The sequence below is a fragment of the Rattus rattus genome, chromosome 2, assembly GCF_011064425.1.
Source record: "Rattus rattus isolate New Zealand chromosome 2, Rrattus_CSIRO_v1, whole genome shotgun sequence".
NCBI classification, from domain to species: domain Eukaryota; kingdom Metazoa; phylum Chordata; class Mammalia; order Rodentia; family Muridae; genus Rattus; species Rattus rattus.
The window spans coordinates 146,191,247-146,213,995 of NC_046155.1; the positions used below are offsets into that span (position 1 = coordinate 146,191,247).

At 37.8% G+C, this 22,749-nt stretch overlaps 1 non-coding gene and 1 pseudogene across 1 annotated transcript; both read right to left on the bottom strand.

Annotated features, from left to right (window-relative positions):
* Window positions 1-9,061: 9,061 nt before the first annotated feature.
* LOC116894981 lies at window positions 9,062-9,197 on the bottom strand. The gene has a single exon (XR_004387172.1). It is a non-coding gene; the product is annotated as a small nucleolar RNA SNORA2/SNORA34 family (small nucleolar RNA).
* Window positions 9,198-20,523: 11,326 nt separating this feature from the next.
* Window positions 20,524-21,615, bottom strand: LOC116893279 (annotated as a pseudogene).
* Between the last annotated feature and the right edge of the window lie 1,134 nt (window positions 21,616-22,749).

A 22,749-nucleotide genomic window follows, 5' to 3' on the forward strand; every position in this document is an offset into this window, starting at 1 on the left:
TGCCAGGTGTCTGCAGTCATGTCACAAAATGCAACGTAGCAGTTGGGAACTGCCTTGACTCTACCCAGATCACAGAATAGGTCCAGAACTTGTGATTTCATGCCAAGTACTATGTCCTTCTGTATTTTGCCTCTCTAGCCTTAAAAGAAAGGAAGGACAGCTGAGTTTTAGATTGGCTGATAGAGGCAGAAATCACCTTAAAGAGCAACCATTAGTGAACTATTATTGAATACCTAGTTTTTCAGTCAGAGATATTGCAAGATTATGTGTATGGTATGATTCCTTTCCTTCTTCTTCAATCAGTGTTATTCATATAATCACCCACCATTCAACAGTGTAAGTGTGCCAGCATCAGTATTGGCATAGGAAAAAATAATTTTAAAACCTTATGCATTTTATTCTTGATCCATTTTATAATATGTGAGAGGTATACTACCAAAAATTTATCATCAAATTCTGCTATGATCAGTAAAAGTATATTCTATGATGATTTTAAACAAAAATAATATTTATTTACATATCTTTTTAGTTAACCAAGGAGATAGATTTCTAAAGCAACATTGCTTATCCTTTGCTTAAATCATTTATGACTGGTCAAGATTTCTTGTGCTCTGCTTTCCTATGGTAATGTAGATAACTTTTTCTACATATAAAATGATATTATAATGTTACTTTTTACAAATGTTACATTTTAATTCATTCTATAGTTTCCCATCTGACATTCAGAAGGAAAAATCACTTTAGCCATTATTCATGTGTATATGGAGAAAGAGAAATCAGACATTAAAGATCTAGCATTCAAAGACTGGTAAACACAACTTATTGTCTATAAGGAAATAAATCGTTAGGCAGGCTGAATCCATGTGGTGTCAGTATAACTAAACTGTCATATCCTATTAAAAAAAAAGCTACATAAAATGAAGCAAAGTAGGAAGGAATGGAAGACACACATCCCAGGTGCATGTCTAACTACAGGAAATAGGTTCCCGTGACCTCAGTTTCCTTTCCTATCCCAAACTAATTTTAGTGACTACGTAGTCTGTGCTTAATTAGCTCTAACAGAAATTGGAGAACCTGCAGTCACAAAGGCCAAACAAACCATTTCTATGGATAGCTGAGCAGTCTTGAATGTTCATCTCATAGCTGAGATGTTTGAAAAGGACCCAGAGTATAAACATCTGTTTGGTCCCTTATGGAGAAAAAGACAGGTGACAAAGAAGGTTAATCTGTCAAAGGAATTGTAGAAAATTTCACCATAAAGACAGGGTCAGAGAAAAGTAAGTACTTGAGACAACAAGAGCTGTGTAATCAGTACCTGTGGAGAGAGATCTCAGAAAGAGGAGTTGCCATTACAATAGAAGAACCAAATCCTACTGCCTCCCTCTCAGGATTGTTGTAACGCTAGACTGCTTTGTGAGGCATGAGGTTCCAGAAGTAACTGTGGCTGAACACAGGCAGTAGCCAAATAATTATTTTGCACTCAATTAGTTCAGAAATTTATGCAGTTCCTCGTTATCTAATGGTTGTATCTGTATTTGATGAAATTTGTATTATCTGGAGATTTGTGCCTATTTGTGAAACAGAGATTATAAAACAAGATTTTGTTGGATTGATGAGAAAAGCTAAATTAATGATGGTAATGATGTATAAACATTTCTTTCTCACACAGGGGGCAGGGGAAATTACTGTGCAATGCTAGCTCTGCTCATAATTAAATGAGAATGCTATATAGAGAAAGTAGTCACAGGAAAACTCCTACAGGAGGAACAAGACAGAGCCTGGCTACTGTTGTCTAAACAAAGCAGGATAATGTATCATATCACTGTATCTTATGCAGCTTGTCACAATGCATAGAGAACCAAGCCTGAGGTTTTTCTTACTGATAATATTTCAAGAGCATTCTGACAGGAATGAGTCTGGAGTTTTATATATTTCATGTTTTATATAACTCAAGGAAGTATATTCTATATTCCTGTATTATAAATAACGAATATTTATAATATTTATAATATTTATAAATATAAATAACGAATGGCGAGAATAGGAGTTAATAGAGGGTCACAGAAATAGACAGTGAAGATGGGGAAGAAGGATGCATTTGGCTCCTCCTATGCTTGTTTTGTATATATGTATAATTTGGAATATTTATGTCTTATTTTTGAGAGTTTAATGCATATGTATGATTAAATGTTAACGTGTCTAGCCCAAACATTCATTAAAAGCCTCCTGTAGGGTGCAGAGGGGATGCAGAGTACAAGACAGTAAATCATATGATTTGAAACTACTTAGTTGAGTAAGTTTCTAAATTGCCAGCAAAAATTTTGGCAGTGGCTTCTGTTATTTAAACCTGACTCTAAATTTGTTTTTGGTTTGTCAGAAAGGGACACCATTGCCCACCTACTTGGTCATTCTCGTATCTAGGAGTTCTATGTTTGCCTTCCAATCCATCAATAAATCCTTATGACTCTGCCTGAAATCACACCCCAGTCCACCTATTTTTCATGATTACCACCTTGGCCACTGACATTATGGCATCTCCCCTCATTTCTCTTGCTCCAGAGTATAACTTTCTTCATTGTGGTTTACCCAAGGAACTTCTTTCTCACAGTGTGCAGGCTTCCACACTCTATACACCATTCCCTTTTTTCTTTCACTATGCCACCCCTTAGGCTTCCATTACAAGCATGTTGGCTGCTTACATACTGTGAAATTAAGATCATCCCTAGTGATCAGCCTGAGCTTTACATAGCTGTCCCCTTCCTTACCTGTCAGTTTTCCAGGGAAGAACTCTCATGCCCACCCATCTTTAAGTGAAGCATGATAAATAAAGTATTACAAAATTGTCCTGATACTCTAATGTAGAATGTCCCAATACAGTAACATTGTGGGAGGAGTGGGCGACAAACAAACTGACAATCGCTCTGTTGTTTCTCAGACAGTACCAAGGTCGAAGGGAAAGAATTTAATTTTGGATCAAGTAGACACTGGATCAGTTCAGAACACCACCAACAAAAGAATCAATCAGCACACTTCTACATGCTTGGGTTTACTCTGCTCAGTTAAGTGTGAATTGTTTAGAAGTAAGAAGCTTATCCTGGGCCATTTGTGAGCATTTCTTGATTTGGCTCCAGCAGTGAGAAGTATTCATTATAAGCCTTGAATTTAGAGAGGTTGTTTAGTGCTTTGGAAATGAGAACAAAAATTGTTCCAACTTAAAATCAAATGCTTTTCTTTGCTCAACTGTCTCCGAAACCCTCTCAGGAGTTAGCAAGACTAATGACATAATTGGAGATTAGGGAGGAGGAGGTAAATAAAACAAAAGCCAAGGAATGGTCTTTCCTTTTTATTCTTCCTTTTCCCTCTTCCCTCTCCTTCCATCCTTTGTCTTCCTCTCTCCTCCTTCTCTCCTTCCCTTTCCCATTACTTCCCCTCTCCCTTTTCTCTCCTTTCTTCCTCTCTTATTTTCTCTCCTTCCTCCCTTTTTCTCCCCTAGTACCATCCATATGTATAATTTTCAATCCTTCATCAAAAGTCTAGTTTAGAGATAGGAAATACGATGATAGAAGTGAAAAACATCTGTTTTGGCCTCGATGAAGGAAAAGGTTCCATGTAGGGATTATAAAGCTGGACATTGGATAAATGACAGTGTTGCATGGTCAGCTTCTGCCTGGCTTCAAGAGGGCGTGTGGAGGATGAGCTGCACCTCAGCTATGTACAGTACCTTATTCTCTTTGGTCGCCTGAGTCTCTTTTGATCAGTGATGAGGAGGTTTTCTTTGTGCCACATCTGTCCTGTCCAATGCTTTCTTCTTCCTGCCACTTGCCATCTGTTCTTCCCTGAATTATAACATTTACTTGATATTTGTTTTAGTTACTTCCTCTGTGTATTGTATACCAATATATTGCAATTGAGTACATTTTTCAGTTTTATAAAAATGTGTGTTACATCTGCCAACCTTCGCAAGTCTTCTCTCCCTCCAGTGTGGCTTCAACAATCCTCATTCCTCTCTCCAGAATGGACTTCCTCCTAGCTTCTCCCTTCCTTCCTCAGGATCTCTGACAGAAAGTTCCCTTTGTTTACTTTGTCTGAGAAATAATTTTCCATTAGAAATTAAAACCTTCTGACTTCTTTTCCAGCATTTGAGGTATAAATAATCTCTCTCAGGGTGAGGGCATCTCTGAGGTTCCTGGTCCTTTGACCTAGAGACATCTCTAAGGTCTTTATCAATATTCTACTTTTGAGATGCAAATGCACAGCTCAGGAGTCAGGTGAGCTACTCAGTGGCTTTGCATTCTCTTGAGAGTTGTAAATTAAATATTAAAAGCTTGCTCTTACCCTAGGATCTCAAGTTTTCAAGAAAATCTATTCAGAAAGCTTTAATTATCTGCAAGGACAAAAAGATATTTTGTTTATAATTCACATACTGTAGTGCCAAGGACCAGCCTTGGCTAGGTCCAGGTTCCTGAGAAACGGGTGTTTGGCAGGGCCAAAAGGAATGATTGAAAGTTAAATCCCACCGCCTGTGTGTGTGTGTGTGTGTGTGTGTGTGTGTGTGTGTGTGTGTGTGTGTGTGTGTGTGTAGGGGGGGTGTCTGCTCTGCTCTGCTCTAGACTGCCTTCTTGCTGTGCTAAAAATTCTGGTTGAGATAGATTTCCCTGCTAATAAAAATTCTAAAAGTTATCTGGATAGCTCATGGGTTTTCTGAACAAAGTCAGAAAAGCTGCTAAAAAAAATTCTTGGATCTTATGACCATGTCAGAAATACTGATAGAAAAATTCTGAAAAGCAATTCTTGGGGTTTTTGATCAAAATCATAAATCAAGAAAAATTCTAAAAGAGCTCTGTCAGATTTCTATGTAATTCTTATGAGGTCAGAAATCCTGTTAGAAAAAAAAATTTGAAGAGCTGTTTCCACTCTCTAGACATCTCCAGACAGCTATAATCTTGACAGAAAAAAAAATTCTAAAGATGAACTGCTATTGCTTTTTGATAGAATATCCCCTGCAGACTAAAAGCACAGTTTTTATTTACATATCAATTCAATTATTTATTGCAGGTTTCCCTTTTGATTTTCCTATGAATTAGCATCCCTTAACCCCAGTCCCTTAACTCTTTGGACACAGCAAGCACACATTTCCTTTTAACACTGTAAAAGAGTTTGGAGATTTCCCTGCTTCACTGTTAAGCACAGAGGATAAACTAAGTGGGTGGGACCTCATCCTGAAATTGCCATATTTATCATACCTCAGCCTAACTTTGCTGTGTTGCAGGCTGACTTTGACCCCTGGAGTCTGCCTACTTTTGTGTTTTTCTGACCTGGCTCATTAACACAGCAGCTTTTGTTCCTTTAGATCTCTGAAGCTCCCCACATATAATACATATTTCATCCTTATTTTTTGCACAGTTGAGAAATTTTATATTTTCATACCAATGGTTTTAAAGTTCTTTTCCACAGCCTAATGGACTGTCCTTAAATTCCCGGAGGTTACCATTTTGCTGAGACATTTGCCGCACCTTCACTTCTTGGACCTAAGCTGTCTGATTATCATGAAGTCCTTAAGGATAACTGAGAGGACATTCCTCAGAGGATGTGAAAATATGTGCATTATTATACAAATATGCCTTATGCCCATGACAGTCATGGACACTGTGGAAGCTTACATCCACTGGCCCTGACCCAGAGGCAGGAACCATGTCAATCTGTCCCCAACAAGATCATGGTAGACTCCGCACTATAGTTTGCTATTAATGTGTTTAGGTTTTCCTCAATTAGTAAGCCCTTGATGTTTTTCAGTGTTTTAATTATTTTAATAAAAATGTAATGCATAGCGAAATACTGGTTCTTCTATGAATCAGCATCATACTTTTATATTTCATACTTTTATAGAGATCTAAGGGAACAATAGTTAGGTGATATAGTAAATGCATAATTAGCTATATATGTAGCTGTCATGCCCTGAAAGGACTATTGTGCCTGGAAGCATTTGTGAATCCCAAAACACTACCAAAGAGCTGTCTCTGAGGTTCCCTTTTTTATTGCAAACTCAGGCTTGGACTCTCCTCCAATCTAATCCTGACACAGCAAGGCAGGAAGGAAGGCAGAGCTGCTCAGAACCCTTAGCAAGACAAGGTTTTACAGGAAAATAAGAGCAATCATCTCATAGAATTGTCCCCACCAGTGGGGACCTAGTTATTCAGGGTCCCGAAGAGGCTTTCTACCTGTGGGCCAAAATGGGGGTGAAGAGAAGAAGGAGACCAAGCAAAAGTTCTGTTGTCAAGGTCTCATTTATTGGGATGAACGTTACAGCTTTTAAGGCTTTCAGGTAGGGGGAGTGACCTTTGTGAAATATGAAGGAGGGGGGAGATGAGGGTATAGGCAGTGATAGCTGGAGGCAAAGAGGTCAGGCGATGAGGTCAGGTGGTGGAGACACTGGGTGTAGACTGAGGAGATAACTGGTATCTGCTCGAGCTGAGGCATCCCTTGAATGTTATCTTCCTGTGCCGTAAATTCATGGGAGAGGCTTTGTCATAGAATGAAGACTGTGTACAATCACAAATGTTCTGACACTACATCTGAAACAATCACACTAATTTTTGATTAACTGTTCCTAAGAAGTAGCTAGAGAGTGACTATGACTTTTTTTTTTTCTTTAAGATTTTGGCAGATTTCAAGATAGAATAGGTTTGACCTCTCAATCATGTCAATTTACATTACCTGACAATTTTTGTTGAACATTGTGACCATGAAAGACCTCCAGAGTGGAGAGACCCTCACTCAAGTTTTGGGATGATGTGACCCCGCAAGGACTCATGTGAGACTGTCCTTGCTGTAATAATACGAGGTTTATTGATAGGAACCAGTGCACTGGGGTCGAGACTAGTATCCCATGCAGGGATAGAAGAGTTTGACCCCGAGTAGCTGGGAGAAGGGGTATTTAAAGGAAGAAACCACAACCCAGGGGGGGTAGGGATGGCGTCATTGGAAAATGTTGAGAATACCAGTAAAAAATCACAGGGAGAAACTCCCTGTTTCTCAAGATTGTTTAACTATATGGTCAGCTAGTTCCTGGGAGAGAGTTGTTGAACCAGCTGATGTAATTATTCATTCTGTGGTCAGCTAGTTCCTGGAACAGAGTCATTGAACTGGCTAACCTATATTTTTGGCTGTACTCTGTTTGCTAGGGGTTCTGAATTTTTCCTGGTCCTTCATCTACATATATTCATAGTTTTATATTTGGCTTCTCACAATGTGAATTGGGACAACACACAAGCCCACATGAATGAATTTGAATACAATAATAGATTTCTGAATGTACAACAGGCAAATCGTAATTCATATAAATGTTCTAATGACTCTCCAGTGTCATGCAATATGCTCACATTGCACTGAGGGATCCCCTACATAAGTGTACACTGCCTGAAATTCCTCAATACAAACTTGGTCCACTACACCATACAGTATTTTTTGTAAGTCCAATACTTCCTATTTTTATAAAGCATAACATTTTAATTCAGAAAACCAACACATTTTTTTAACAGGTTAATTGCGAAGCTGCTCTAGGGTGGGTGAGTTGACTGGCTTGATGGCCAAGGCCAAGGAAGTCACCATGTGGAAAGGGAGAAGATAGGGGAGGGAGAGAGGAGGAGAGAAGAGGAAAAGAAAGAGGGAGAGAAGATAATGTCTGGATTATATATGAAAGAGCCTCTGGTGAAAGAGAAGGGAAGCCCCTGGGCTGGAAAGTTCAGGGTTAGCAGTAAGGTATGACACATAGGGTCTGAGAGATGCTGGAGAAATCTGGAAGCTATATTTGCTTTGGGGTGTAAAATATGTACTTCAGTCCATGCTCTAAAACCAAACAGCACTGTGTTATATTATTTAATTATAAATTCCTACTTTAAATGTAAATAAGAAACAAATTGAGTTAGTAAAATACAATGCAAACTGCAATCTCATGGTGTGAGAATGCTCTATAGAGATCAGCATAATTTACGACGATTTCTTCAGGGTCGTAAAAAGTTTAGTAAGAGATCAGAAGATGCAGAACCCTTTCTCTTTCTAGAGACTAAGATTCTCAGGACTATTTCTGAAGTTTCATGTGCAGAATGCTAAATGGCAATGCATATTAACCATCCTCCTCCATATCTGCCCTCTAGTTTCCATTGTCATGAGATATACTCTATGTTCTGGTATAAAACCTCTTATTTCTTCCTTTCTATATTCAGAAAGTATTTCTTGAGGAATAGCCATATACTCAATATCGAACTGGGAAAAGAAAAATTATTGTAAACAAAACCAATCAACATCAGCATGCCTGTGCACACTGTGAAAACTTGAAACACTTGTGCCAATAGGTCTTCATCATGTTCTCTTTATAACAGTGCGTCTCTGGAAGCCACTGTGGTAGTGCACTGCTATAATCTTAGCACACAGCTGGTAAAGACCGGAGGATCAGGTGCTGAAGGCTATCATTGCCAATCCAGTGAGTTTAAATGCTTCCTGAGATAATAGTACCCCTTTAAAAAAGCTACAGCAATTAAAAACATAATGAATAAAAATATCTGGAATCAATAAAAAGTAAACCAAGTAAGGCAGCAGGTGTTTAGGCTATCAACTTAAGTTGTCAACATAGTTTAATAGAAACTAGGAGAGATTTTTGATGGTGGCAATAAGGATTTCCCAAAAATAAAACATTTGATGTAATATCCTTCTAAAACTGCTGTGTAGCATGTAACATTATGTTAAGATTTTAGGTGAAATGGATGAAGCAACATTTCATACAAGTACTGAGTTTCAGAAAAGGTGATGAACCTAGCCATTCCTTGTGCAATTATAGAGGAAATGGTATAAAGATGATATGAACCATTTGAAAGATTGGGCTACAACACACCATAAATATATTAATTTAGTATCAAAAAGAGTTGTTCTATGAGATGGTAATAAGGCAATAGCTTATTAATAAGGCCCTTTTTTAAGTAACTAGTTTATTCCCGTACTTTTCCTACTACTCTGCTATTCCTAAGAATCAGTCATTACTGAAGCTGTCAAACCCAACAGAAGAAGGGTTTGTTTCTTCCAAATGGAATATTCATTCTCCATTGAAGTCCAGAATAGCCAACAAACCACAGGAAGACAGTTCTTCAGGCATCTGCTTGAAACCAACAGCTACAGTACAACTGCTGGTCTTCAATGAGAGCCATATTAATAAGGTTTTAAAAGCTAAATTAGTATCTACAGAGTAGAGGGTGTAAGGACAGCAGTCTAAATGCAGAAGCTTGCCATAAAACATTGAACGATAGAAACAACCCAGACTGTGTAGTAGCTGTTGCAAACCACTGTCTTTGTAAAATACATCTATAGTCTCATTTTTTATTTTGTTTTTGTTTTCAATTTTTTCTAAAATATATTCTAGTCTGGATTCCCTGTGAGATTTTTTCCAATATGTTTCATTTGGCAAACGAATGTTGTTGACTTGACTGGGATGTACCATATCTAAGGAATGGAAGAATTTTACTAGTCTTTCTAAGTTCTTCTTGCCAATTTACTAGTAATGGTATCTCTTCCTATCTGAATTGGGGTTTAATTAGAGAACAGAAAGACATTTATACACTAAACTATTTTCAGTTTGAATATATGATGTTTAGTAAAGATGTTTTGAGCCCAGAGCCATATATTTAAATAGTTGTAGAAAAATAATGCTATCACATCCCAAAACATTACACACAATCGAACTAGTTATTTAGAGATGACATAAGAAGCATCTGTAATGATGTAGAGTCAGATCCAACATCAGTAAGTAAATTCATAAAAGAAAATCAAGTGCTCAAAAAGGCCACAATGAAGAGAAAATAAAATTAATTCAAAAGCAGGATTTGCTGGATCTCATTGAGGAAATAGGAGTTGGATCTAGGTCTGAACTATGGGCAGGAGACAGATGTTGCTAATGACAGAAATGCCATAGACTGTTGTATGTCAGGTATATTTGTATATTCCCTCTGAAACTGAATGCTCAAATTTAATTTTAATTCTAACTCTATGAAAAGATAACTCAATGAATTCATGAAGTCCCTAGAGTACCTTCCTTATGAGTGAATTCAGCCTGATATTATTAGAGAGAGCCTACTTTGGCAAGGTGGGGACATCATTCACTGTCTCAAAGAAACCTCCTTGCCATGTGACTATCAGCCGAGCTATCACTCAAGAGTACCCTTAAGAGATGTTGGCATTACTCATTTGGAAATTTCGCCACTCATACTTGTAAGAAATAAATATCTGGACTTTATAAATTAATCAATCTGAAGTAATTTCTTATCCCTATAACAAAGCAATAAGGTATTGCCCAATGATTGAAATGTAACTTCCACAACTAAAAACAAAAATAGAAATATATACTTACATGCTTGACTCTAAAAAAATTAAAATATTTTAGAGGTTGATCAAAATAAATCTAATGTAAATGTAGTTATTTATTTGTAGTAGAATTACAAGTTTCCCAGCAGTAGAGAACAAGAAGACCATATCATCTCACAGACCCATTTTATCATCCTACATTCTAAAATGATCCCTTCCTGTTTATTCTGTTAAATCCCAGAATACATTAAAGTCAAAATTGTTGTTTTAAGAGATTCTGAACTGTGACTTTATAGCCCTAACCCATGAGCATTTCAGGAGAGATTTGCATTTAAATACCTCATTATGTTACCATTTATAGAAATATGGGCCATTAGATGAAAATACAAGCATTCCCTTGGCAAGATGATGACAGAACTACAGACATGAAGACAAGACAATGGCTTCTTCCCAAACTGCCTGAGATACTTAGGAGTCTTGTGGCCTCTTGCTACAGTGCTGATCATCAACAGGATTTAAAGACATTGAAAACTATTTGCACAGGAAGTTATGAGAATGTGACACGTCTGTTGCACTGACTCAAATAGCAAACAGACAATATTTATTTAAATTATTTTTTCTTGAAAAAAATCTTGATCATAGCAGAACATCTACTGTATATATCTGTGAATTACTGGCTGATTTAATCATTTTTAAATACTAAATCTAAAACCCACTAAACCACAATACTAAACCACAAAACACACAAGAATTCACCAGAATGAGGGGTTTGAATTTCTCTGAATTATATGTGAAATACTATCTGTAGAACCACAATTTCAACCTAAGTCACTGTATGTATCAATTCATACAATTCTAGGATATGAAAACGGAAAGCACTTGCTCACAAGATGTATTGTCTAGATTCTAAAATATAAACATTTACCTTGGCTGTGCAATTCTAGAACCCACCATTCCCAGGCACTGGCCTGGAAGCCATGGCTGTCCTTTGCCAAGATAACCAGTCTTTCTGCTCAAATGGGACATCTAGCAACGTTTGTTCTCAAAGCAAAATTATGTAATACACAGAATTTTTTCCTCAATTATTAGGCTGACATTCTGTTTTTCATTATTGTTACAGGTCAAGCTACTATCAATATTGATTATAATAGTTAATCCAGTGCCTACTATCTGTTGTGATTTCAGTGCACCAGAGCAGTAACTAGGGAAAAGATGAGGAAGAATTTGGTATCATTTTTCTACTGGATTTAGTTTTGTGAGAAGACCTACCTATTAGGCTTTTTCTGATTGTGGAGTTATATTTTTCAAATGGGACTGTTCCGTAAAGCATGAGAAAGAAGAATTCTGGGTCTAAACTGGCATTATGCAAAGGGTAAATATCTGTATTTATTGTTTTTTGTCATCACATGAGAAAAATTTCTGCAAATGTAAATATGCTGTCATAAGAAAAACAAATGAACAAACAAAACAGAAGAGACATTAAAATATGCAATAAAGAACCCCGAGGCAGCTTAATATTGTAAGTCAGGGAACTTAAAAGAGTCTTTTCAGTATCCAGCATTTCAAATACACTCCTATAGTTTTACCTGTGATTGTCATTTAATGTTTTAATAAATTATAATTTAATAGATATAACAAATAATAATAGTCAACTTTAACTGAAGATGAAAAGATTCTTGCTTTAGGATCTTATCATAGCTAAAACTATATATGCCTCTGTTTTCAATACAAAACTTTCCTCTCTATCAAAAAAGAATTATGGAACTTGAAACTAAACTTCAGAGAGTAGAAAAACTTATCTTTAATTTTGTTGACAATTGAAGTCAAAGGGATTATTATATTTTCACTAAATTCTGATCCTGTATAAGTCTCACCTTCATCTTTCTAAGGTGAGTAAAAATGATCCAAATATTTTGTGTCATTTCTGAAACAATTCCTGAGAGGGGGAAAATCTTGTAGCATCCACAAAAGGAAAATATAACATGCACACGTCTGTCAGCATGCAGTCCTCTCATTTATAGTTTGCTGACCATAAAAGCCTGTGAGCTCCCCACACTCACTACAAAGCTTCCCACATCATATAGGCTGTATCATATCTCTCTGCCAGTTGTATATTACATAGTTTGTTAAAATTCATTATAGATATGGGTTGCCTCAAGTCTTCAGAGAGAAGTGGATGTAAAAAACAAAGCAAAAACAAAAAGAAACAAAAACACAGCACAGAACTGGTCAGAGTCTTTGACAAGGACACTGACTCATTAGAACAGCTATTATTTCTTTGCAGCAGCTGCATATTATCAACTTAATGGGGATGTCAGAACCTGCTCTAGTTTCTGCCCGATTCTAAACCAGAGCATTCATCCAGCACAGAGGAAGTTGCTCTTGTTTTTGATTAGTGAATATGTGGTGATATGATGTATTGACTTATTAAGTCAAAAATGAGAATCCATTGCTACAACTTGCAACCTTTCATAGGCAACCAGGATGAACTACAGAGCCAACTGTCAGTTTGTGTAAACACATTGTGAGAGAATGAATACAGATAAAGCTCCATTGATACCATATTTACATCTGAAGAAAGCTTTCTTATGTGATGACTAACAATGATAAATAGCAGCAGCTTTTTATACTGCCAGGTTAGACCCAGAATTCTGCTTTCTTCTGCTTCATGGTATGAGAACAGTCCCATGTTCTTGACCCCTTGTATGTACTGTGCCCCATTCTCTTATTGGCCTTAGTTGTTCTTCTTCTAACTCGGTGAAATATTTCTGCCTCTTTTTCATCTGTTCTTTATAGACTTAGAAACTTATCCATCACTTTGATGTGTCAAATAAATAAATAACTGAAAATGCCCTCAGGGATCCTCTGTGAGAATGATACAGCTTCTCACAGCAACTGTTCACCAAGTCAGAGGGCTTGAACTAATTCTATCTTCTCAAAGCCTCACCCATTATCATCACAGATGGAAAGCATCCATTCACTTCATCACCTTAAGCAAACTTGATCCAAATGCCTTGGAATGAACCTGCAGGCAGGAGGAGTAAAAGAAAAACCAGAGGGTTTAAGCTGACAAGAAAAAAATTACCTACAGTCAGTCAATCTAACAGTGCCTCTCATTGTTTTGTGCATCTTAGTGTAAAAGGAGCAGGTGAGAATAGCTCATTTTCTTTAGCAAGCTAACATTGCTAGACTTGGATTTGTTTGTGCTCTTCACCAAGGAAAGCTGAGACTCTGGAAGTTAGGACCAATATACCTGCACTACAATGCACATGTGTTCTAAGACCAAAGACAATCGTGGCATTTAAGACTTTTGTTCTAATACACATGAACCAGTCTTGTATCTAGAAATCTACATCTAAACAGACAGCAACAGAAAAGAAAGGTAATAGACAAGCCAGTTTCTACAATTAACGATAACTATGGAAACACTGAAAAAAATGAGAGCAGTAAGCTTCCTATATGAAAATGGGTTATAATTTTAATTGTATCTGATGTTCTACATCATGAGTTGCCATGGCTTTTAATGACAAATGTGGGAGAGGATGCCCAACTGAGTAAGCTTCCATTTGTAAATCAGACAGTGACAAATGGCAGTGATGCTGATTCAACAGATCCAAAGGGAAAAACAAAATCCCAGGTCAATTTGATAGCATGAAACATGTACCCACTGTGTGCCCATGACTCTTCTTAGCACTTCTTAACCCACTCTTTTTAGATTCTGCTTATCTTCTTTTTATTAGAAGCCCCTTTCTCCTTTTTCTTATAGAAATTTCATAGGATACTTTTTGGAGAAAACTTAGATATAAAAGCTAAAATCACTTTCCAAAGTGTCTTTTTTTTTCTTCCTGTAATTTCAGCTAGTAGGCTGAATTTAAGAGCCCTTCATTTCCTGCAGAGATAGAACAAAAGCTTACTTAATCTCCTGCTCTTTTAGGATAAAGTGCTAAACAGTTTCTAGCCTCAAAGGAACTCAGAAGACAGGTTAGCTACCAATGCTAAGAAGTTAAGGGACGATTATGATGGGTGTCCTTTCCTTAATATCTTTCTCAGCCTGTTGATCCTTTGTGTCGAGGAAGGCTACTGATTTGTTTGAGTTAATTTTATTCCCAGCCACTTTGCGGAAGTTGTTTATCATGCTTACTAGTTCTCTGGTGGAACTTTTGGGGTCACTTAAGTATACTTGCACATAATCTAGTGATATTTTGCTTTCCCTTTCCAATCTGTATCTCTTTTACCTACTTTTGTTGTCTGATATCTCCGGCTAGGATTTTGAGAACTATATTGAATGAGTAGGGGGAAAGTGGGCAGCCTTGAGTAGTCCGTGTGACTTTAACCAAGCAAGTGAAAGATCTATATGATAAGAACTTCAAGTCTCTGAAGAAAGAAATTGAAGATCTCAGAAGATGGAAAGATCTCCCATGCTCATGGATTGGCAGGATTAATATAGCAAAAAATGGCCATTTTAACAAAAGCACTCTACAGATTCAATGCAATCCCCATCAAAATTCCAATCCAATTCTTCATAGAGATAGAAAGAAAAATTCACAAATTCATTTGGAATTACAAAAACCCAGGATAGCTGAAACTATCCTCAACAATAAAAGGACTTCCGTGGGAATCACTATCCCTGAACTCAAGCAGTATTACAGAGCAATAGTGAAAAAAAACTGTATGGTATTGGTACAGAGACAGGCAGATAGACCAATGGAATAGAATTGAAGACCCAGAAATGAACCCACACACCTATGGTCACTTGATTTTTGACAAAGGAGCCAAAACCATCCAATGAAAAAGATAGCATTTTCAACAAACGGTGCTGGTTCAACTGGATGTCAGCATGTAGAAAAATATAAATTGATCCATTCTTATCACCCTGTACAAATCTTAAGTCCACGTGGATCAAGGACCTCCACATAAAACCAGACACACTCAAACTAATAGAAAAAAAAGTGGGGAAGAATCTCAAACACATGAGCACTGGAGAAAATTTCCTGAACAGAACACCAATGGCTTATGCTCTAAGAGCAAGAATCGACAGATCGAATCTCATAAAGCTGCAAAGGCAATAGACACTGTCATTAGGACAAAACATCAAACAACAGATTGGGCAAAGATCTTTACAAATCTTACATCTGGTAGAGGGCTAATATCCAAAATATACAAAGAACTCAAGAAGTTAGACTCCAGAGAGCAAAAAAAAAAAAAAAAACCTATTAAAGATTGTGGAAGTGAGCTAAACAAACAATTCATAGCTGAGGAATATCAAATGGCTGAGAAGCACCTAAAGAAATGTTCAACATCCATAGTCATTAGGGAAATGCAAATCAAAACAACTCTGAGATCGCACCTCACACCGGTCAGAATGGCTAAGATCAGAAACTTGGATGACAGCAGATGCTGGTGAGGATGTGGAGAAAGAGGAACACTCCTCATCTTTTGGTGGGATTGCAAACTGGTAAAACCTCTCTGGAAATCAGTCTGGAGGTTCCTCAGAAAATTGGACATTGCACTACTTGAGAACACAGCTATACCTCTCCAGGGCAAATACCCAAACATGCTCCAACATAAAACAAAAACACATGCTCCACTATGTTCATAGCAGCCTTATTTATAATAGCCAGAAGCTGGAAAGAACCCAGATGCCCTTCAACAGAAGAATGGATACAGAAAATGTGGCACATCTACACAATGGAATACTACTCAGTTATCAAAAACAATGACTTCATGAAATTCATTGGCAAATGGATAGAACTAGAAAATATCATCCTGAGTGAGGTAACCCAATCACAGAAAAACACACATGGTATGTACTCATTTATAAGTGGATATTAGCTCAAATACTCAAATTACCCAAGATGCACAGAACACATCAAACTCAAGAAGGATGACCAAAATGCAAATGGTTCACTTCTTCTTTAAAACGGGAACAGAAATATCCATAGGAGGGGATAGGGAGTCAAAGTTTGGAGCAGAGATGATGGAATGGCCATTCAGTGCCTGCCCCACATGTGACCCATATACATACAGCCACCAAAAGCAGATAAGATGGATGAAGCTAAGGAGTACATGCTGACAGGTACTGGATATAGATCTCTCCTGAGAGACAGAGCCAGAACATGTCAAATACAGAGGTGAACACTGGCAGCAAACTACTGAACTGAGAATGAGATCCCCATTGGAGGAATTAGAGGGAGGTCTGAAGGAGCTGAAGGGGCTTGTAACCCCATAAGAACAATGCCAACCAGAGCTTCCAGACTAAACCACTACCCAAAGACTATACATGAACTGACCCTGGGCTCCAACTGTACATATAGCAGCAAATAGCCTAGTTGGGGCACCAGTGGAAAGGGAAGCCTTTGGTCCTGCCAAGGATGGACCCCGAGTGTAGGTGATTGTTGGGGAGGCGGTAATTGGGGATGGATAAGGAAGGAAACACCCTTATAAAAGGGGAGATGGAGGGGTTAGAGGGGCTGATGTACAGGAAACTGGGAAAAAGAATAACATTTGAAATGTAGATAAGAAATACCCAATTTAATACAAATGGAAGAATAAAAATAAAGTTGCTCTATCATACAAGTAAAAAAATGAAGCTAAGAGACTTAGACTTACGATAGAAAAATGTTTGGTTTTTTTTTTTTTATTATATGGCAACTCTAAATATCTCACACGATCAAGTCGTACTTCCCACTGATGTTCTTGCCCATCTGCTGCCTCCAGAAGAACTAAAAACAAGAAAGAAGACCCAATTGGGCTGTCCCTAGGCAAATAAAATCAAAATGCAAGGTGATATACAAGTGGTTTCAGTGAATATCTGGAACCAAAATTTGACTTAGGAGAGTGTGATTGTTTGTATATGCTTGGTCCAGTGAGTGGCATAATTAGAGGGTGCTGCCCTGTTGGAAAAGGAGTGGCCTTGTTGGAGTAGATATGACACTGTGGGTGTGGGTTTCATAACCCTCAGCCTAGCTGCCTGGAATCCAGTATTCTGCTAGCAGAGTTCAGATGAAGATGTAGAACTCTCAGCTCCTCCTGTACCATGCCTGCAAGCACACTGCCATGCCCTTGTTGATAATTGAATGAACCTCTGAACCTGTAAGCCAGCCCCAATTGAATGTTGTCCTTATAAAAATTGCCTTGGTCATAGTGTATATTCACAGCAGTAAAACACATAAAATATATTATCCACCATGATCAAATAGGCTTCATGCCCCTAATGCAGTGATTGCTCAATATATGAAAACCCATCAATGTAATTCACTATTTAAGAAACTGAAAGAAAAAGATTACATGATCATCTCAGAAGATGCTGACAAAGCCCATGACAAAATCCCACACTCCTTCATGTTAAAAGTCCTAGAGAGATCAGAGATATAAGGCATGTACCTAAACATAATAAAACAATATACAGCATGCTAATAGCCAACATCAAACTAAATGAAGAGGAACTTAAAGAAATTCTATTAAAATCAGAGACAGGAAAAGGCTGCCCACTCTCTCCCTATCTATTCAATATAGTACTTGAAGCTGTAACTAGAGCATTAAGAAGACAACCAAAGTAGATCAAGAGGATATAAGTTAGAAAAGAAGTCGATGTATTAGTATTTGTGAAGAATAGGGTAGTATAAATAATCAACCGAAAAAATTCTACTAGAGAATATGTACAGGTAATAAACAGTTTTAGCAAAGTATCTGGATATAAAATTGAAGAGAGAGAGAGAGAGAGAGAGAGAGAGAGAGAGAGAGAGAGAGAGAGAGAGAGAGAGAGAGAGAGAAAGAGAGTTATTAGTCTTCCTTTATACAAATGATGAATGGGCCAAGAAAGAAAATAGGGAAAATATTCCTAAAGCTCTTTGCTTTCTTTGTAATCCATTCCCTTAACTCTTGTCCTGCATTCAGTGAGAGAAGAAGCAGATGGGTCTGAAAAGACTTAATGTGCCAGAGTAGGAGGATACCTAGTGGGTGGTTCCACTATCTCAGAGGAGAAGGGGACATGGGAGAGTACTGTGGGGAAGGAGATTCTAGAGGGAGAACATTGATTGGGATGTAAAGTGAATTTACATACGCACACAAACAATAAAGGCCCAGAACCAAGACTTATTTTAGAAGAAAATTGTACCAGACTTTCAAAGAGAGCTAATACCGATACTCCTCACACTATTTCACAAAACAGAAAGAATCCTGCCAAGCTGCCATCACCCAGATACCTAAATCACACAAAGACTTAACAATTCAGAAAGAGAATATCAGACCAATTTCTCTTACAATCATTAGTGCAAAAATACTCAATGTAGTACTCACATATTGAATCCAGGAACATATCAAAAAACAGCATCCACGGGATTGGGGATTTAGCTCAGTGGTAGAGCGCTTGCCTAGCAAGCGCAAGGCTCTGGGTTCGGTCCCCAACTCCGGAAAAAAAAAAAAAAAGAAAGAAAAAAAAAAAAAAAAAACAGCATCCACTATGGTCAAGTAGGCTTCATCCCAGTTATATAGTAATGATTCAGTACATAAAAAGTCCATCAACATAATACACCATGTAAACTAACTGAATAAAAAAAATCATCTTATTAGATGCTTAAAAAGCCTTTGACAAAATCCAACATGTTATTTGAGAGATCAGGAATACAAGACACATGCCTGAACAAAATAAAGGCCATATACATCAAGACAATAGACAGTGTCAAATTAAATAAAGAAAATATTAAAGCAATTCCAATAGAATCATCAATAAGACAAGGATGGCCACTCTTTCCTTATCTCTTCAACATAGTACTTGATGTTCTAACTATAACAATTAAACAGCTAAAGGAGATTAAGTGGATACAAACTGGAAAGTAAAATGTCAAAGGAGTAGTATTTTAGATGATATAATACCATACATAAGGTGATCACAATAAACTCTACCAGAGAACTCCTACAGCTGATAAACACTTTCAGTTAAGTGACTTTATACAAAATTAACTCAATGAAATCAGTAGCCCTCTTTTATACAAAAAATGATGTGAAAGAGAAAGATATTAGGGAAATAACTCTCTTCATAATAGGAACAAATAATATAAAATATGTTGTAAACCCATTGGGGCAAGTAAAAACCTCTGTGATATGAACTTTAAGTCTCTGAAGAAAGAAACTGAGGATGATATTAGAAGATGGGAAGATCTTCCATGCTCATGGATTTGTAGGGTTAACATAGTGAACATGCCATCTTACCAAAAGCAATATGCAGATTTAATGCAATTCCCATCAAATATCCAACATATTTTTTCCAGGTATTGTAAGAACAATTCTCGACTTCATATGGAAAAACAACAAAAAGAAGAAAAACCAGGATAGCTAAAACACTCCTGAACCAAAAGCAAACAAACTTCTAGGGGTTTGTTCTTGTCTGAGTTAAGGCTGTACCACAAAGCAATCATAATAAAAACTGCATGGTATTGATATAGAAACAAACAGGTATCAGTGGGATTGAGTTGAACACCCAGAAATAAAGCCACACACCAACAGATACTTGATTTTTGACAAAGAAGCCAAAGTCATACGATGGAAAAAAGTCTTTAACCAATGGAGCTGGTCTAAGTGGATGTTTGCATGTAGAGAAATGCAACCAGATCCATATTTCTTACCTTGTATAAATCTAAAGTTCTACTGGATCAAATGCCTGAATGTAAAATAAATACTTAAGTCTTTCATCATTAGCAAAATGCAAATCAAAATTTCTCAAGAATCCATCTAACACTGATCAGAATGGCTAAGAAAATAATAATAACGAGCAAAACAAAACAAAAATGAACAACAACAAAACCTTTATGTGAAAGACATATGCTGGCAAGGATGTGGAGCAAATAGGATACTCCTCCATTGCTGGTAGGGGCACAAACTTGTACAACCACTCTGGAAATGGATTTGTTGGCTTCTCAGAAAATAGGGAATTATTTTACCCCAAGACTCAGGAATACCACTCCTGGGCATATACTCAAAAGATGTTCCACCATACCACAAGGACACTTGTTCAACTATTTTCATAGAAGCTTTACTCCAAATAACCAGAAACTAGAAACTACCCAGAAGCTCCTGAGCTAAAGAATGGAGAAAGAAAATGTGGTTTATTTACACAAAGGAGTACTGCTCAACTATTAAAAATAAGGACATCATGTAATTTGCAGGAAAATGGATAAACTAGAAGTTATCATCCTGAGGAGGGGACTGTCCTTCCAGCTTTGAAGTTGTTAGGAGCTGCTTTGTGGACCTGGCCAGGAGGAATGTCATTGGGATCTGGGCTACAGTTGGATTTGTCTCCTGCAAACCTCGGATCCACTTGACCAATGTTGCCTGATCATGGGCACGAGCCATGCACATAGAGAAGATGGGGCCTTCTGTTTCTTCACCCATGTCAAGTTCATAGTTGTCCCAACCACTCCTTAAATATTCCAGGTCCAACATCACCAGGTAGTACAGGTTCCATTCTTCTGGAATCTCCTCTACTTTCTCTTCCTCAGGGAGTAGCAGGTCAGCTCTTAGGTGAAAAAAGACACATTTATTAGGAAGCCAGAGAGGGAAGGGGACCTCAGCATAAGTAGACCAGGATCCGTTGAGGCAGGCCAGGGCAGCTTGCTGATCTGGACTCTGGATTCTTACAATGTGAGGCTGTGTGGGATATTCCATGCCTGTGGAGTTACTGGGGCAAAATACATCTGGTAAACGGTGACTTCAGCACTGAGAACAGGCTCCATATGTTGCAGGCCTAGCTTGGCCAGGTCCAAAAGGCCCTGGGAAAGATCTCGGTTCATTGGGTTGGGGTCAATATTCTTGAAGCAGGTGAACCACAGCTTCATCTGCAGAACTTGAACATGGAATAACTTTTGTGACCAAATATTTGAATCGGCAGGAACTCCGTCTCTGTGTTGGGAATGACTGCGTGTAGTTCCATGTGTTCCAGGACAGCAACCCCACACTCCTGCTGCTTTGTGTAGTGGACAAAGATGAGCTCCACACCAAACTCTGGCGTCTTGTGCAGTGCTAGGTAGATGAAGTCCATGTGGCCGCGATTGTGCACATTGTGCACCCCAAAGATGTGCACTGCATTCAGGAAGCTTGCCTTGTCCTGCTCCCCGTTTCCTGATGGACTTCCGTTTGGACTCAGGGTAGTCAAGGAACCAACCACACCTTATCCTTGTTTGTAACTGCATTACAGTGGAGGCATCATGGAACCTGGAGGGACACCTGAGCAAAGAGAGTTCCTGAGAGGACAGTCCTGCAGATGCCTCCCATCCCCCAGAGAGGCCTTGGGCCAGCAACTTGACCTACAGCCAGCTCATGCCTCTGTAGATTCAACTACACCTACTCACGGGGCTAGTTGAGGACCCAGTCGGCTCTGTGGGACCCTATTTTTATTGAAGTTTTAAAAAATGCTTTATTGTATTATTAAATGAATGTTACACTTATAATTCCTTTAGTACATAAGCTTACATTAACTTTGGCATAGTGCATGGAGCCTTTCTAAAAATTTTAGGCTCATTGAAGGTTTCTATTGATAGGGCAACAGTAGCAGGGAAATTCTTTGATTTCCATTTATCTATCTCTTTTGTTATCTGTATCATCAATTTTAATATAGTTTGAAAGATCAAAGTTCTATCAACACTTAGATTTGGCAGGTATTAAAACATAAAATAAGAGTGCAGTTAATGATAAGCTTTTCATCATCCAATTTATGGCTATTAGCTTTTCAAATGATGTTAGAGCTAGTCGTGTGGGAAAATGTTGCCAGACATACATTAAGCCTGAACTGTTCTCCTGGCTAAATGGGATGTAGTCACTAGGAAATCGAATAGCTTTGCGGTCACAGATGAAAAGTATCAAAGAAAATGTATATGCTGTTTTTAAATATGAATGGTGATTCTAGTCTGTGTTTCCATTCACAAGGATAAAATATGAATACCAAATTAAAATCACTGAGTGTTCATTGTGCATAAAAATGTTTGATGTTAAAATCATGATAATGCAGATATAGAGGGATTCCACACAAAGGACCCCTGGCTTCAGGTTAATTAATTAAACAAGCTTTGCCATCACAAAGGTGCTTGCAGAGTGATGAGCACTTACGAACTTACCAATTCTTGTACCATTGGATGACGACTTGTACTACTAAATCACTGTGCTAATTTATTAGTTTTAGAACCTGGAAGAAGAACTTAGTAGAAGAGGGATACACAGAAGACCTGAGGATAAATATATGAACACATGAACAATGAAAGATATTTCCCTCAATACAGCATTCACTCTCTGGCACAAAAGGAATTACATAAAATTGGAAACATTGAACTGTAAGCATAGCTCTCAAATGTTTTGTTCTGCTTTGACTGTTATATTAATGCGGAGATGAGAGAGAGAGAGAGAGAGAGAGAG